We start from the raw sequence: 13694 nt of genomic DNA, 5'->3' as shown, positions 1-13694 counted from the left end.
TGCTGGCGTGGTTTGAAGGGAAGAGAGTGGAGTCAAGGAAGGTTTGTGGGCAAACCAGTCCTATAGGTCTCGGGGACAGACAAGTGAGAAAGGGCACCAAAGCCTGGGACCAGAGGTCCATTGACTGTGGAACCAGAAAAGGTGGAGCCCTGACTGCTGAGCGGTGCTGAGAGGTGGCGGAATCTGTGAGACATAGTAGGCTTCGCTAAGGAGGCGGCTCCAAGGGCCAGAACCCAGGAGGGATCTAAGATTGCAGAGCCGCAGAAGCAGCGATAGGGAAAGAGGCCCAGAGGAACAGCAGCATCTCAGTCTGAAAGGAAAAGAGATCACTGAGAGTGGGGTGGGGCCGGGAGGACAGCAGCCTAGACTTGACTCCCTGAGCCGGGCAAGTATCTCTCAGCTAGACTTCCCTCTCTGGCATCACAGGGCAGGTGTGCCTGCCATACTTGAGCCAACTATCAGAACTCCCAGAGCAGAGACGTGAGGCCGTAAGAGCCCTCTTTTGGGTGGTGATGGCCCATCTCTTTAATCCCAGTACTCGGGAGGCAGAAGCAGGTTCTCTTGAGTTTAGCCTGGTCCACAGAGTAAGTTCCAGGACAGCCAGGACTTTACAGAGAAACCCTGTGTCAAACAAACAAACAAACATTAAATAAGTGATAGACGAATAAATAAAGGGGCTCCTCTTCCCAGCCTGGAATCCTCTGGTCACACAGCTCTTTGAAGGCATTCCTTTCGCCATTGGCCCCTAACTCATGTTTCCATTGCTGTGGTAAACACCACTGCCAAAAGCAAAGAAGGAAGGAGAGGGTTTACTTCATCTCACAGCTCTCAGGTCACCCCCTCACTGAGGGAAGTCAGGGCAGGGCCCAAGGCAGGAATCCGGAGGCAGGAGCTGATGCAGAGGCCACGGAGGAGCGGTGCTCCCTGACCTGCTCCTCCTGGGTCATTCAGTCCACTCTGGTATACCACGACCACCTTCCCAGGAGCGTCACTGGCCGCAGAGAACTGGGCTCTCCCACGTCTGTCATCACTCAAGAAAATGTGCGCTACAGGTTTGCCTATCTCCTGGAGGCAGCTCGTCAAGATTTCCTCTTCTCACATGGCCCTAGCCCGTGTCAGGGTGACAGAAAAACTAGCCAGCACAGCCCTTGAGGAATTTGGCTCCTTTTCTTAAAACGGAAAGGAGAGGAAGGTACCAGTCAAGGAAGAGAGTCATTTGAGAAGATCCTCAGAGAGTAAAATGCTATAGTACCACACCAGCACTTAACATATAGCCAGGAAAACAAGTCAGGCGTTCTGTATACATTGTATTTATTTGCTGCATAACACACACACACACACACACATTGGTGTCGCGACTACTGCTGGCTACCACGTGACCATTCTCTATATATACATCTGGGTTGTGTGTGTGTGTGTGTCAAAAGGAACATGTTCAGATTTCCAAGCTCTTTGTTCTGTTGCCATGGAAACATTCAGGCTTCCAGAACTCTGGGCACAGGGCCTGCCCCCCGTGATGCAGGGGAGGAGAGGAGAGATGGAGGGTGACAGAAAGAATAGTCGGAAAGCCTTTCAGGAGAAGTTGGCTGGTGGGACTCCCTGGTATGAGAAACCTCATGATGTCCTCATTCCCTAGGTCCACCTGCCCTCTCTCCTTTGCCTCAGGTCTTCTCAGGCTAGAGCTAGGTGGAGGGCACTAAATCAAAGGGTTCTCAAGAGCCTCTGAGAGGCTTTAGCTTGAGGGCTAAGGGTCTAGCGCTGCGTCACGTTTCCGGGTCTCCCGGGAACATTAGGCAGCCCTGCAGGCCTGGGTTCCAGACTCTGACGGCCTCAGGCTTGAAGTTGCTTCATCTGGCTTCTCCTCCCTTCTTGTGGGTGTTCCAACCTCCCAAGAACCTGCTTAAAATGGGATTTCCAGGCCCTGACGTCAGAGGAAAGCCAGCAGCTCCCTCTAGGCTGCGCCAGCTCTACTGTGATTAGCCTTGCTCAGCCTGCAAGAAAGCTGACAGAGGAGGGAGGAACTTAGGACCCTAAACAGTGGTCCCTCTATCTGCAACAACCTGGATGACAGGAACAAGCTGTTTCCAGGTCAAAAAGACCTTTCCCTTTAACTTAAATTTCAGCTAGTGAGCGATAATTTCCCTCCAAAACGCCACGGTTGTTCCCTCTCGGTTCTACCACTCACGGCTGGCTTCATCTCGTCAGTCCTGAGAGCTGGACAGCGGCTTCCGTTTGGGTCCTACCCAAGCGTCAAACTGGAGGTGGCGTCTGTGCGAGCTCTACCACCAAGATGGCGAAAGGTCCACTAGGTGGCGCAGCTCCTCCCAGTGTGGGATTCCAGCAGCGAGCCGAGCAGTCTCTCCAAAGGCTCAGGGCCGGAAGGCCAGAGGCTGCACACACTGCTCCATGGAATGGGAAACTGAAGGGGGGAAAAAGCATCTTTGAGGGTAGGAATGGGCAGCTGTGGGTTCTCCAGCAACCCGTCAGAGCCCCATCTGTATGCACTCTCTCTACTTTGAACAGGAGGTGGACAGACAGATTCCAAGAATCTGGGAAGGAATGTGCACGTTTCTGAGCGCAGGGGAAATGTCAGGCTTCCTCCGGGAGGGACCAAAGCTGCCCTTCCGAAGCAGCATCTAAGGGAAACGTACTGACGCCGAGCATGGTGGCACGCGCCTTTAATCCCAGCACTCCGGGGGCAGAGGCAGGCATATCTCTGTGAGTTCCAGGCCAGTCTGGTCTACAAAGCGAGTTCCAGGCTAGCCAGGGCTATTACACATAGAAAAGTTGTTGCGGGTGGGTGGATGGGAGAAGGCACCCACTGAAGCAGATTTCAGGGTTGGGAGAGGGGAGGGGCAGAGTTGGGGGGTTTGGACCCCTGGACCTAGTCATAGCAGCATCTCAGGCCTGCCCCAGGCATCCCTAACCCTAGCCTTTTCCTTTATTTTCATCCAGAATATTGTGGAATTGGAAGAGAACAAAACCCCTACCCTCACCCCTCACCCCACCCCACCCCACCGCACCCTACCCCTAATTCCCAAGTGTCCTTGCAAGGCCTGGCAGAATTGAGAAGCCTGGCCAATGACCTGCCTTTCGCTGACCTCTTTCCCGAACTGACCCCAGCAGGCCTGTATCTGTGGTGAACTACCTCCTCCTTTTGTCCCAGCCAGATAAGTGATCAATAAATAATGTTGCTTGAAATATTGATGGAGAGTTTTACACCTGCATCCCTTAGCTGTGCCCGGCAGGGGCATGACCCTCCAAGAGAGCCCTTTCACATTGCCAACAAAAGGTTTTCTTTGGCCAAGATTTCCACCCGATCCCATCTGAACCAAAATCGTGACTCAATTTCAGCAAGAGGAAGGGATGTGAGAGATTGACTTAGCTCTGCCCCTGAGAAGGATGGTTTGGCTAAAACAAGCAGAGGCCCTAAATGATTTACCATGATGCCCTCCAGAGCCTACTGTCCCATGTCCACTTCAGGCCTGCCAGGTCCGCTTTCTGAGTGGCCTGAGCAGAAGGCACTCATGTGTGGGGCATCACAGAGAAAAACTGTGATCCCAGCCCCCAGGAAGAAGAGGCAGGAGGATCACTCCAAGTTCCAGGCCAGGCAGGGCCGCAGAGACTCTGTCAAAACCAAACAAAACAGAATACAAGTGATCATGTGATAACGTCTCTGGCCTAGGTCACTCTCATCTGCTTTGTTCTCCAGCGTGAAGGGTAAGAAGAGGAGGATGAGAGGGGAGAGTTGGAGACAGAGGAAGCTCTTGGGCCACCTCTCCCCCACCCTCCCTGCTTTGCGCTCTTCCGAAGCCATGTGAACCCAAATCACTGCACGGTGCCGCCTCCTGCCCAAGTGCCCCAGCCCTCCCCCTTCACTAGGTCAGCTCCCACAAGCGCACAGGCCTCAGCTCAGATGGTATTCTGTCACCTCCAAGCTGTCAGGTGTCCCCTCTGGGCCCCTGTCACACCTGTCCTGCCTGCTGTCATCGCTCACTCCCTCAGTACCTCTTTGGGAGTCTATCTCCCCATCAGACTGCAAACCCTTTCTCACACACAGATGGGAGTCGGCATTCCAGCCACATTCAGTTCTCGCTTTAATTCAAATGCTAAATTGGGAAGAAGAGCAGTTTCACACTCCATATTTAGCCTGGGAGAGGAAAAGTGAGACAGCGTGGATGTTACCAGGGAAAGAAGGCTGGGGCTAGGCTCGGGGATGGTGGAAGACCTACCCAAAGCCCAGGGGAAGAGCATGGAACCCTTGTCAACTCACTCCTGCAAAGACTCCCAGAGGCCCGAATCACCCACTAAGAGACCCGAGTCCTTCCCTGCACCAGCACACTCAGCACTTCCTCAGTGAGTATGTGGGCATGGCTCAGGAGGCAAAGCCGCCCAGGACATCATTGGGTGTGGCCGTGTGCCCCCAGAACAGCGCTCAGCAGTTAGAAACAGGGGTGGGGGGGCAGATCTGGGCTGAACTGTATAGTGAGAAAATAAAACAAGCACAACCTCAGAAAGCCTATCCAGAGAGGCGCAGGCTCGGGGCCACAGGCTGTCACCTGCACCGCACGGCTATCGCCACAGAACAGTAAGATTCTGCATCCACAACACTTGCACAACTGTGTTCTCAGCATGGAGAACAAAAAACAAACAACAACAACAAAAAAAAAACACAGGCTGGGGGGGAGGGAGAGAAAGCTCAGTGGCAAGAGCAGCTGTTCCTCTTGTAGGGGCTGTGAGTTCAAGTCCTACCACCTACATGGTGGTTCACAGCTATCTCACGCCTCTTCCGGGATAGCTGAGATGCTCTCTTCTGACCTCCACAGGCACCAGGCACACACATGGTACAAGGGCATACATGTAGGCAAAGCATTCGTACACCTAAGACAAAAACAGTATTTAAATGGAAACCTCCCTTCCCATGTTAAAATAGGCGGACACACAAAATGTGAAATACACATGACGTGGCACGTGATTCGATCCTCGTACAGGGGTGCTACAACAGGAACAGTCCACAGTATCGAGGTGTGGTGGTGCACTCAGGCATCAGAGGCAAGTGGTTTCTGAGTTCGAGGCCAGCCTGGTCTACGGTGAGTTCCAGGACAACCAGAGCTACACAGAGAAACCCTGTCTGAAAAATCAAAAGGGAAGAACAGAAGAACGGTCCATGAAAACATCATGCCACGTGAAATAAGTTAGACACCAAAGACGCCACAGTCTGTGTTCGCCTCATCTGAGCTCCCAAGAGGAATTAAGTGTGTAATAGAGACGGAGGCTACACGGGCTGGGAGAAGGGGATAGAGGGCCATTGTTTAATGGGTGTAGATTTGTGTTTGGAAGCACTAAGGGGTTCTGGAAGTGTTGGTAGTTAAAATGTTAAATTTTACATATGTAGTATTTTACACACACACACCCTTTTTTTTTTTTTTTGAGACAGTTTCTCTGACTGTCTTGGGGCTCACTGTGTAGATCAGGCTGGCCTTGAACTCACAGAGATCTCCCTACCTCTGCCTCCCAGACAATCAATTTCTTGACAGTGTTAGCAATCTGCCGTAGGACCTCACGTGTTCCGTCTAGGCACGCGTTTTTCCCGTGAGTCATGTCAGCTCCGAGGACACGCACACTGACACGCGACCCTCTGCCCCTGGGCTGGAGGGAGACCGGCTCCTCTAGGTTCCAAAGCCCCCTCCATCTGCCGTGTTGGTGGGAGCAGCAGCGTCTACACAGCAGAGCCCTCCCTGCACACCCTAAAGGCAGTGGTCCCTTCCCAGCAGGCCACTCGCCAGTGCAACCACCCGGGCCCAGGAAGCTGAGAGACCACAGCTTCTGCACAGCTTATCCTGAAGGTACAGGGAATCCGCGCTCCCATATGGAGGGCGCTGATAGGAGGATGACTGGAGAAGGAAGAGGGACAGGCAGGTCCCTCCCTCTGAGTCTCCCATACTACCCCATGCCAAGGGACATAGATGGCCCTACGGGCTAAGCTGCCTCTCAGGGAACTGGGTGGTCCATTGCTCAACGCCTTTCTGCCGTGGGAGTCCCAGGAACAGCAGGTGTGCTGATGCTCCCGGGAAGCCCTGTCTGGGCCCTGTGTCCCCTCCCTGACTCCCCACTCACCCCTTTGTGCTTCTCATTCTTTTCTTTTTTCCTTTGCTTACTTAGAATATTCGGGTTTGTTTTCTGAGACAGGGTCTCGCTTTGTACACCAAGCTGGCCTCCAATTTGTGGAGACCCTCCGGCCTCTGCCTCCCAGGCACTGGGACTGTGGGCGTGTGTCATCACTTGCTGATTCTCTTCTTGTGATTTTTTTTATAAATGGCAACTTGACTCTGACTGGCTGGGGTGTTTGTGAGGAGGTGGGAGTTAGGTCAAAGACGACTGTGCTTCCCCCCTTCCCCCGTGAGAGAATGTGTCACGCTGCTGCTGAGGCTGGCGTTTCCTCTTTTCATTCTTTTTAAATTTCCAGTCAGCAAAAGCCAGCTGGATGTCCAGTGTCAGCTTCAAGGCATGCATACTGCCATGATGGCCCTCTGGACCTGGACTGGGGGGAAACTGAGTTCGGAGTTTCCCTGGACCAGCCTTAAATTCCCTGGGTAGCTGAGGATGACTTTGAGCTTCTGCTCCTCCTGCTCTGACCTCCCGAGGGCAGGGACTCCAGGGGTGGGCCACCACACCCAGCTTGCTCTCGCTTTTTTGCATATCTGTCTCCACTAGGCTGGGGAGCAGCAAAAGCCGGGTAGGAGGGTCTCCTTACTTCTATCCCAGAGCCGACATGACATTTGGTCAGTCAACATGACATGGATGGAAACGATCTGTTTGCCTGTCTGTCTTCTATCTCCAGCTTACTCAGGAACTGCATAGAGAAAGCCTGGGACCCCGGAGAACCGCTCATGGTGTGAGGCGCGGTTTAGGCAAAGGGTTCTGAAGCCAGACCGTCTGGAATAGAATCTTGGCTCTACCTCTGACCAGCTCCGCGACCTTGAGCAAGTCGCCTTGCCCCCTCTATGCATCCTTCGCCATCAATGACCTAAAGCTGAGAAGGAGAGCGACCTCACAGGCACGGTGAGGGCAGACGCTGGGAGACAGCAGGCTCCGAGCTTGCCACGGAGCAAGCGCGTGCTGGGAGCGGTGGGCTTGGGAGACCAACGCTTCCAGAGATGGAGGGAAGCCGGCACTGTGACACCGCTGCTTGCTCGGCGTTCCCGGGTTTGTCGGGATGGGGGGTAGCCGAGGACAGTTCCGACTCAGGTAACCCCAGAAGGTGCCTGCCTCCCCCTCCCCTCCCCCTCCCGCCGGGGCTGCAGAAGCCAGGCTAACCCAGCAAGCTGAGCAGCCTGGCGCTGGGTGGGGGTGAGGGCCCAGAAATAACCCGTTTCTATTCCTGCCTCTCTGGGCTGGGTGGGAACGCTGCCTTTTGAATCTAAAGGCTGTTTTCGACTTCCTGCACATCACTGGGGCTCTTATGTAACATCCCCTCCCTCTCCCGCCCGGGGAGCTTCCAGAGATTTCTGCAGCCTGCTGGCTTTGCTGCACACTGGGCTGGGGGCGGGGAGAGCAGGGGAAACTCCACAGGGTGGGCTGTCCTCGGAGCCCGCTGTCTTTGCAGCCTCGGATCCAGGAGAGGGGCTGTGAAGCGCACATCAGAGGGACTGAGGTCCAAGGACAGCAGCTTCGCAGGGCACCCTGGGGCAGGAAAGATCCTGAGGGGCAGGCTGGATAGCCAGCTACCTCCTCCTTCTACAGACCTCCTTAAAGACAGCCTGCAGCACCTCCTCCAGATCTGTGTGCCTCAGTGGCTTCCACTTTAAGCCTAACCTAACTGTCTGGATCATTGCTCCTTGGGGCTCTGAGGACTTGATTCAAGCTACCCAGACCACATCTGCCTTTAGAAATCCTGTACCCAGTGCCAAATTCCCCATGGTCTCTTTTCTACACGGCCTGGAGGCTGCTGGGGCGGGCGAGGTACTCTCTTCATTTGTGTGTGTGAGAGAATGAGAGTTTATGTATGAGTGTGTGTGTATGTGTGAGTGTGTGTGTGACAGAGAGTTTGCATGTTGATGGGGATTTAACCTGGAACACTGAACACACCAGCCAAAGCACTCTGCTCCTGGGCTACACCCCAGCCCATTAGGGCTCTCAGACCACCATCTGCTTCAGGCCTCAGCACCACTCTGCACAGCCCTTCCCACCTGGCCTGGGTCTCAGGGTTTGGGACTCCACACTCCACATTCTGGGATAATCCCCTCTCTCCCATGTCCCTGTCTTTCCCCACAGCTCCCCCTTTGCCCCCCCACTTCTTTCTCACCTCACACGTGGCCTCTCCAGGCTTCTTCTCATCCCTCAAAGCCCTCCGTGGATGGGAGCAAAGCTGTACCCAGAAGCACTCCAGGACAAGCCGTCTGGGTGTCTGGGTTTCCGCTGGGGCCCCTCAGCCGTCGGAAAGTGTGACGGCCAACCCAGAGAGAACCCAAAAGAGAGTCACTTCCTGAGACCTAGGCTAGCCACAGCAGTGGCAAACCACGGTCTGAGCAGCACACGTGGGTGCTGACACAGCCGAGCTCTGGGAGGAGGAAGTGGCAGTGGAAAAGGAGGCTTGCTTTCCTCTGAGAGCTGCAGCTTGCTTGGCCTTCGTGAAGGAGTCGAGACAGCTCACCCCACTTGCTGGAGAGTCAACAGCCTGGTTCTCCCTCCCCTCTCCACTTCTCAGAGCGTGACAGCAGTTCTGGCTGCTCAGGGCCTCTGGCATCAGTCACTGGCCAACAGGACCCTAGAGCCCCAGCTTATCCCTGAGGTATTCCTTGGGGCCCAGCATCCTTCCCACAAAGCCTGTCTTCCTATAGGCCTCAGGACATTTTCCCATTTGAGTTGGTAGGTATACATACATTGGGGATTCCTCACAGGTCCAAACTGTCACTTAGCTCCTTGGGAGGGACCAATTTTCCCCCCATGTCACCATTGTCCCCTGTCCCCCAATCACCGCATGCAGAAGTACCACCGTCTATAGAACAGCTGGGCAGAGGCGGGGGTTACTCAGATGCTCCTAGCCAGCCGTGCTGGTGAGATGCTGGGCCAGTGATACAACCCTCTACAAGAGTGTGGCAGACGTTTCTCCTCACTGCCCGCCTTTACAGAGTGCTCTGGTCTGGGCAGTGTGAAAGGGTTTTGAGCTCAGTGCTTCACTGTTTCTGGGCGGAATCTGCCTTCCAGTGGCTTATCCTCAGGAGTCCTGGCAGGGTGAAGAGGGACACGAGGTCTATGGACCATGATACTAAGCGACAAAGAGTAAGGGTGGGCAGGTAGGGTACAGTCAAGCGCTGGACATTCTGAGCCTGTCTACATCTTACCTTGAGGTGTTGGACCAACCACGTTCCTATTCCTTTTCCTCCTGCGGTCTTTGCAGGGTGGCCTCTCCTTTTGGAATCCCTCACCCCAGACCCCAAGCCTCCTCCTAGGCATTTCTTTATTTGTTTGTTTGAAACAGAGTCTTCGTTCTGTACAGCTCCTGGTACCCTGTCTCTTTCTCCTCAGTGCTGGGACTAATGACGCACACCAGAATACTGCCCTTTATTTATTATACATGTGTGCCTGTGCACCAGAAGAGGGCACCAGATCTCATTATAGATGGCTGTGAGCCACCATGTGGTTGCTGGGAATTGAACTCAGGACCTTTGGAAGGGCAGCCAGTGCTCTTAACCTCTGAGCCATCTCTCCAGTCCCCCTAAATGCTTGTTTGTTTTTTAAAGAACGAATTCAGTTGACACTTGGAAGGCTGGGAAGGGCTGCAGGGTCGGAACTTTGAGGCCAGCTTGGACTATACACTAAGACCCTTCCTAAAAAAAGAAAAAGCATTTTATTTGGTAAAGTAAGCTTTTCTATTCTTTGCAATGGCAGCCCTTTCTACTCCAGGCCATTCTCTCATTGGCTAGCATTGTTTTTACCAGACAGGTTAGAGAGGGTCCTTCTGGCTACCCAACTACAAGCTAGGCCTCAAAAAGCCTCTCAGTTCTCCACTGTGAAACACAGGCCTCGGGAGGCTCCTTCCCCTCCAAGATGTTTCCACTGTCCCTGTTCACCTAACTCCCTGGAATGTCCCTCCTTGTCTTACTGTTTTGAGACAGACCCTTACCTCGCCCAGGCTAGCCACCTGAAGTCTCCCAAGTGCTGGAACCCCAGTTACAGGAGCTCCTCACCCATGCACACCCAGCTCCCTTCTCCCTTTTAAGTCCTCCATGCTGCTGACAGCTGGTGGCTAAGGGAGCACCTTCTTATTCTCCATTCTCTTATAACAATCCAGGCTTGCTTCTCCCCAGGTAAGCTCCTTAGAGGGCATGGCCAGAGCTCCACCATAGTACCCACAGCAGCTTCTCGGAGAAGTTTGGAACCAAGGACGCTTGCTCTTATCAAACGACGAGGGAGGGAGGGCACTGACTTGTGAAACTGAAGTGCCACTGTTTCACCCTCTCTCCCTGGGCTCCCCTACTTACCTTCCTCAGAGTCCTAGAAGGCCCCCTCTTCCTGCAGAAGTTACCAGCTGGCAGAGACCACGCCCTGCCTGAGACAGTTGTCCACTGCGGACAGACTAAAGCCCAAACTGAAATCCCCCTCTTGGGATTAAAACAAAAAACATATTTACAGAACACAGCTGAGTTTTTAAAGAAACCCAAACTTCCATAACACTCAAGAGTTCAAGAGGAAGTCCCAGGAGCGATTCTTCTCGGCCTGGCTCGGGTCAGCACGAGCCCATCCCAGTTCTGTCACTCTAAAACCAGAATTCTCCTAGATTACAGGATCCGATATGGATGGCCATGCCTGTGTTACAGATCTACGCTTAGATTTGGGGGTGGAGCTGTTCCCCCACCCCCAAGCTCTCCAGTGGTAGTAATTTCTCAGGAGGAATTGCTGGCTGAGGAACATTCAAAAAATAACTGGAGCTGGACTCACGCAAGATGCAGACAGGCAGATGTCTCAGGTGGAGTTGCACATTACACTCTCGGGGCAACTGTTTTGTCCTGGCACCCGGCTGGGTGGCGCGGGGTGGGGTGCTGGTCTTTAAATGCTCCGGGGGTAGAACAAGGAGCCCCACGGGTGATTCCACTGTGCATCTAGATTGAACTTTTCTGTTCTAGGAAAAAAAAAAGTTCTATTGCAAGAAGGAGGATGCAGATTATGGGTTGGAGAGATGGCTCCGTGGTTAAGAGCACAGGCTGCTCTTGCAGAGAGGACCCTGGTTTGGCTCCCAGCAGCCACAGGAGACTCATAACCTTCTGTAAGCAGTTTCGGGGGATCTGATGCCTGCGTTTAGACTCTATGGACACTTTACAGAGATGGGGCACTTACACTCACACAGGCAAAACCTCAGACACATAAAATAATTAAGGCTGTTTGTTTTTTTTTTAAATAAAAGGGATACTGATCAGTTGTTAGGGACAGCATCTCTTGTGCTCTTGTGTTAGGACTGGAATGCTTCTTTCTTTTTAAAAACATTAATTTTATTTTACGCACATTGTTGTGATGGTGTCAGAGTCATTGGAACTAGAGATACAAACAGTTGTGGGCCGCCACGTGGCACTGGGAATTGAACCCAGGTCCTCAGGAAGAACAGTCAGTGCTCTTAACTGCCGAGCCATCTCTCCAGCCCTGAAAGCTTCTCTCTCTGCACAGTTTTTTTTTTGTTTGTTTGTTTGTTTGTTTTGGATGTTGTTGCTTTCCTTCTCTTTTTTAAAAAGACGGGGGTCTCGTGTAGCCCAAGCTGCCTTCAAAAGTAGTTAAGTCGCCAAGGATGCCCTAGGACACTTGATGGCCCTACCTGAACTTCCAAAGTATCGGGAATTATCAGCACGGGGCTGGTTCGCGACAGGCTGGGACCCAGGTTTTTCTGCACACTAAGCTCCCTATCAACTGAGCTGCGTTCCCAGCGAGGTTAGATGGGCAACATCACAGCCACCCCGGCTCACCCAGCTGCAGTTGACAAACACGAGCTCTGCCTTTGGGAGACACAGGCAGCAGGCCGAGTGAATGTCAGTCTGCACAAACACTCCTTCCTCGTGAATATCCCTAACATAAGCTTTGTTTTGCAGCTGGAGAAAGTGAGGCACGCAAAGCTTGCTCAGAGAGCCGCACCGGAGTAGCAAAACAGGAATGCATTCTCCCTCAGGAAGCATCTTGGCTCTGCTGTCCTGGCCGGCAGGCTGTGAAAGGACGCACTAACAGCCCTAAGTGAATAACAGCACCCGGCCGAAGAACTGAGGAGCGGTGAGCTCAGCTACAGGGGGCCCTGCTTCATTCTGGACTCACTGGGCTGCTTTTCCTAAAAGGGGGGGGGGCAGAGAAAGAAAAGAACCCCCTCCCCGGTTAAACCCTGACCTTCAGTCTGTCCCTCCTTCCGCGGGCACTACTTGCTTTATGTTCAAATAAAAAATAAGATTAAAACCCAGCACTTTCCCTGGATTCTAAGCTAGAAACAGGAGCCTTTCTCCTCTCCCTTTGGGGTACATGGGGATAGGGTTGGGGGAGGAGAGCTTCACTGCTTGCGTCAGGGTCCCCGGGGACCCCCCACGCGCTCCCTGCCCTTGGCCTGGCTCCGTGAGGGAGGTGTTACCCTGAAGCCCGGCGCCTTGGCTGCGGCGGTTCCCCCGGGACTGCGGGGAAGGCCCGAGCCGCCGCGCCTGCTCAGTCCTCGCTCACTGCGTCGGAGGCTCTCCCGGCCTGGCTCCGCGCCCGGCGCAGACTACGGGGGGGGGGGGGGGGGGGGGGGGGCCTGGAGGAGGCGGAAGAGCCCGGCGCGCCCGGGGCCCCGGGAAAACAGCGAGACACCTCCAGAGGGCAGCACCGATTCGCAAGCGCGTCCTCGGCACGCCAAGCCCGGGGTCGCGGCGCCCCAGAGGAAAAGTCCCCACTTCACACCAGGCCAGGGTCCGCCCGACCCGTCCCTGGAGGTGTCCAGGCATTACGAGAACCAGCAGCTCCCGGCGGGGACTCGGGACTGTCCGAGGGCAATCAGGTCCCCCAAGGTGGACCGCAGGGGGGAGGGACTGGCCTCTGAAATCTGGGTGGCGCCCTGGGAGCCCCAGGTTCCAACACCCCTAGCCTACCGACGGCCTCGGGTTTCCTGGTGACATGTGGAAAGTGACCCTGCGGTTGGTAGAGGCCAGGTCAGGGCCCCGCCTCTCCTGGGCGGCCTCTGCCCCAGCCCGCCCAGCCGCTCCTCCTCTCGGCAGGCTCGCTCCCACGGTCCCCGAGGTGGGCGGGTGAGCCCAGGATGACGGCTGTAGAACCCGGGCCCGGCTCGCCCTCGCCCCCGCGCCGGGCCCGGGCTTCCCCAGCCCAGCTAGCGCCCGGGGGCCGTGGGAGCCGCTGCGCGCCCAGCCCTACGCGCGCCCAGCCCTCCCCACGCGGGCGTCCCCGGCTCCGGCGCGCGCTCAGGCTCCCGGTTGGGAACCAAAGGTGGAGGGGGGGGTGGGAGGTGGGAAGCGCCGACCCGGAAACGCCATATAAGGAGCAGGAAGGATCCCCCGCCGGAACAGGCCTTATTTGGGCAGCGCCTTATTTGGAGAGGCCCAATATGGCTCGGCCGCTTCCGGCTCTGGGAGGAGGGGCGAGCGGGGGTTGGGGCGGGGGCAAGCCGGGAACTCCGGGCGCCCGGCCCCGGGGGACCGCTGCTGCCGCTGCAGCGTTCGGCTTTCCCGGGGCTCGAG

General features: G+C 55.0%; 3 long non-coding RNA genes across 4 annotated transcripts; 2 read left to right on the top strand and 1 right to left on the bottom strand.

Moving 5' to 3' along the window:
• Nucleotides 1-501: 501 nt before the first annotated feature.
• LOC110558459 (uncharacterized) lies at nucleotides 502-8846 on the bottom strand. 2 transcript variants are annotated; one of them, XR_009589841.1, is made up of 4 exons: nucleotides 8306-8844; nucleotides 3443-3627; nucleotides 2186-2419; nucleotides 502-621 (listed from the first exon to the last, which is right to left on the bottom strand). It is a non-coding gene; the product is annotated as an uncharacterized LOC110558459 (long non-coding RNA). The 2 variants fall into 2 exon arrangements; XR_002477013.2 differs by lacking the exon at nucleotides 502-621 and having other exon boundaries at nucleotides 1295-2419; nucleotides 8306-8846.
• Nucleotides 2344-3169, top strand: LOC132652346 (uncharacterized). The gene is made up of 3 exons (XR_009589843.1): nucleotides 2344-2447; nucleotides 2524-2718; nucleotides 2956-3169. It is a non-coding gene; the product is annotated as an uncharacterized LOC132652346 (long non-coding RNA).
• LOC132652345 (uncharacterized) lies at nucleotides 6422-12561 on the top strand. The gene is made up of 3 exons (XR_009589842.1): nucleotides 6422-6736; nucleotides 6842-7062; nucleotides 12078-12561. It is a non-coding gene; the product is annotated as an uncharacterized LOC132652345 (long non-coding RNA).
• The last annotated feature ends 1133 nt before the right edge of the window (nucleotides 12562-13694 follow it).

The sequence above is a fragment of the Meriones unguiculatus genome, chromosome 2 (assembly GCF_030254825.1).
Source record: "Meriones unguiculatus strain TT.TT164.6M chromosome 2, Bangor_MerUng_6.1, whole genome shotgun sequence".
Classification (NCBI taxonomy): domain Eukaryota; kingdom Metazoa; phylum Chordata; class Mammalia; order Rodentia; family Muridae; genus Meriones; species Meriones unguiculatus.
Note: the sequence above shows the minus strand (reverse complement) of the source record. Positions and strands in the feature narration are given on the sequence as shown.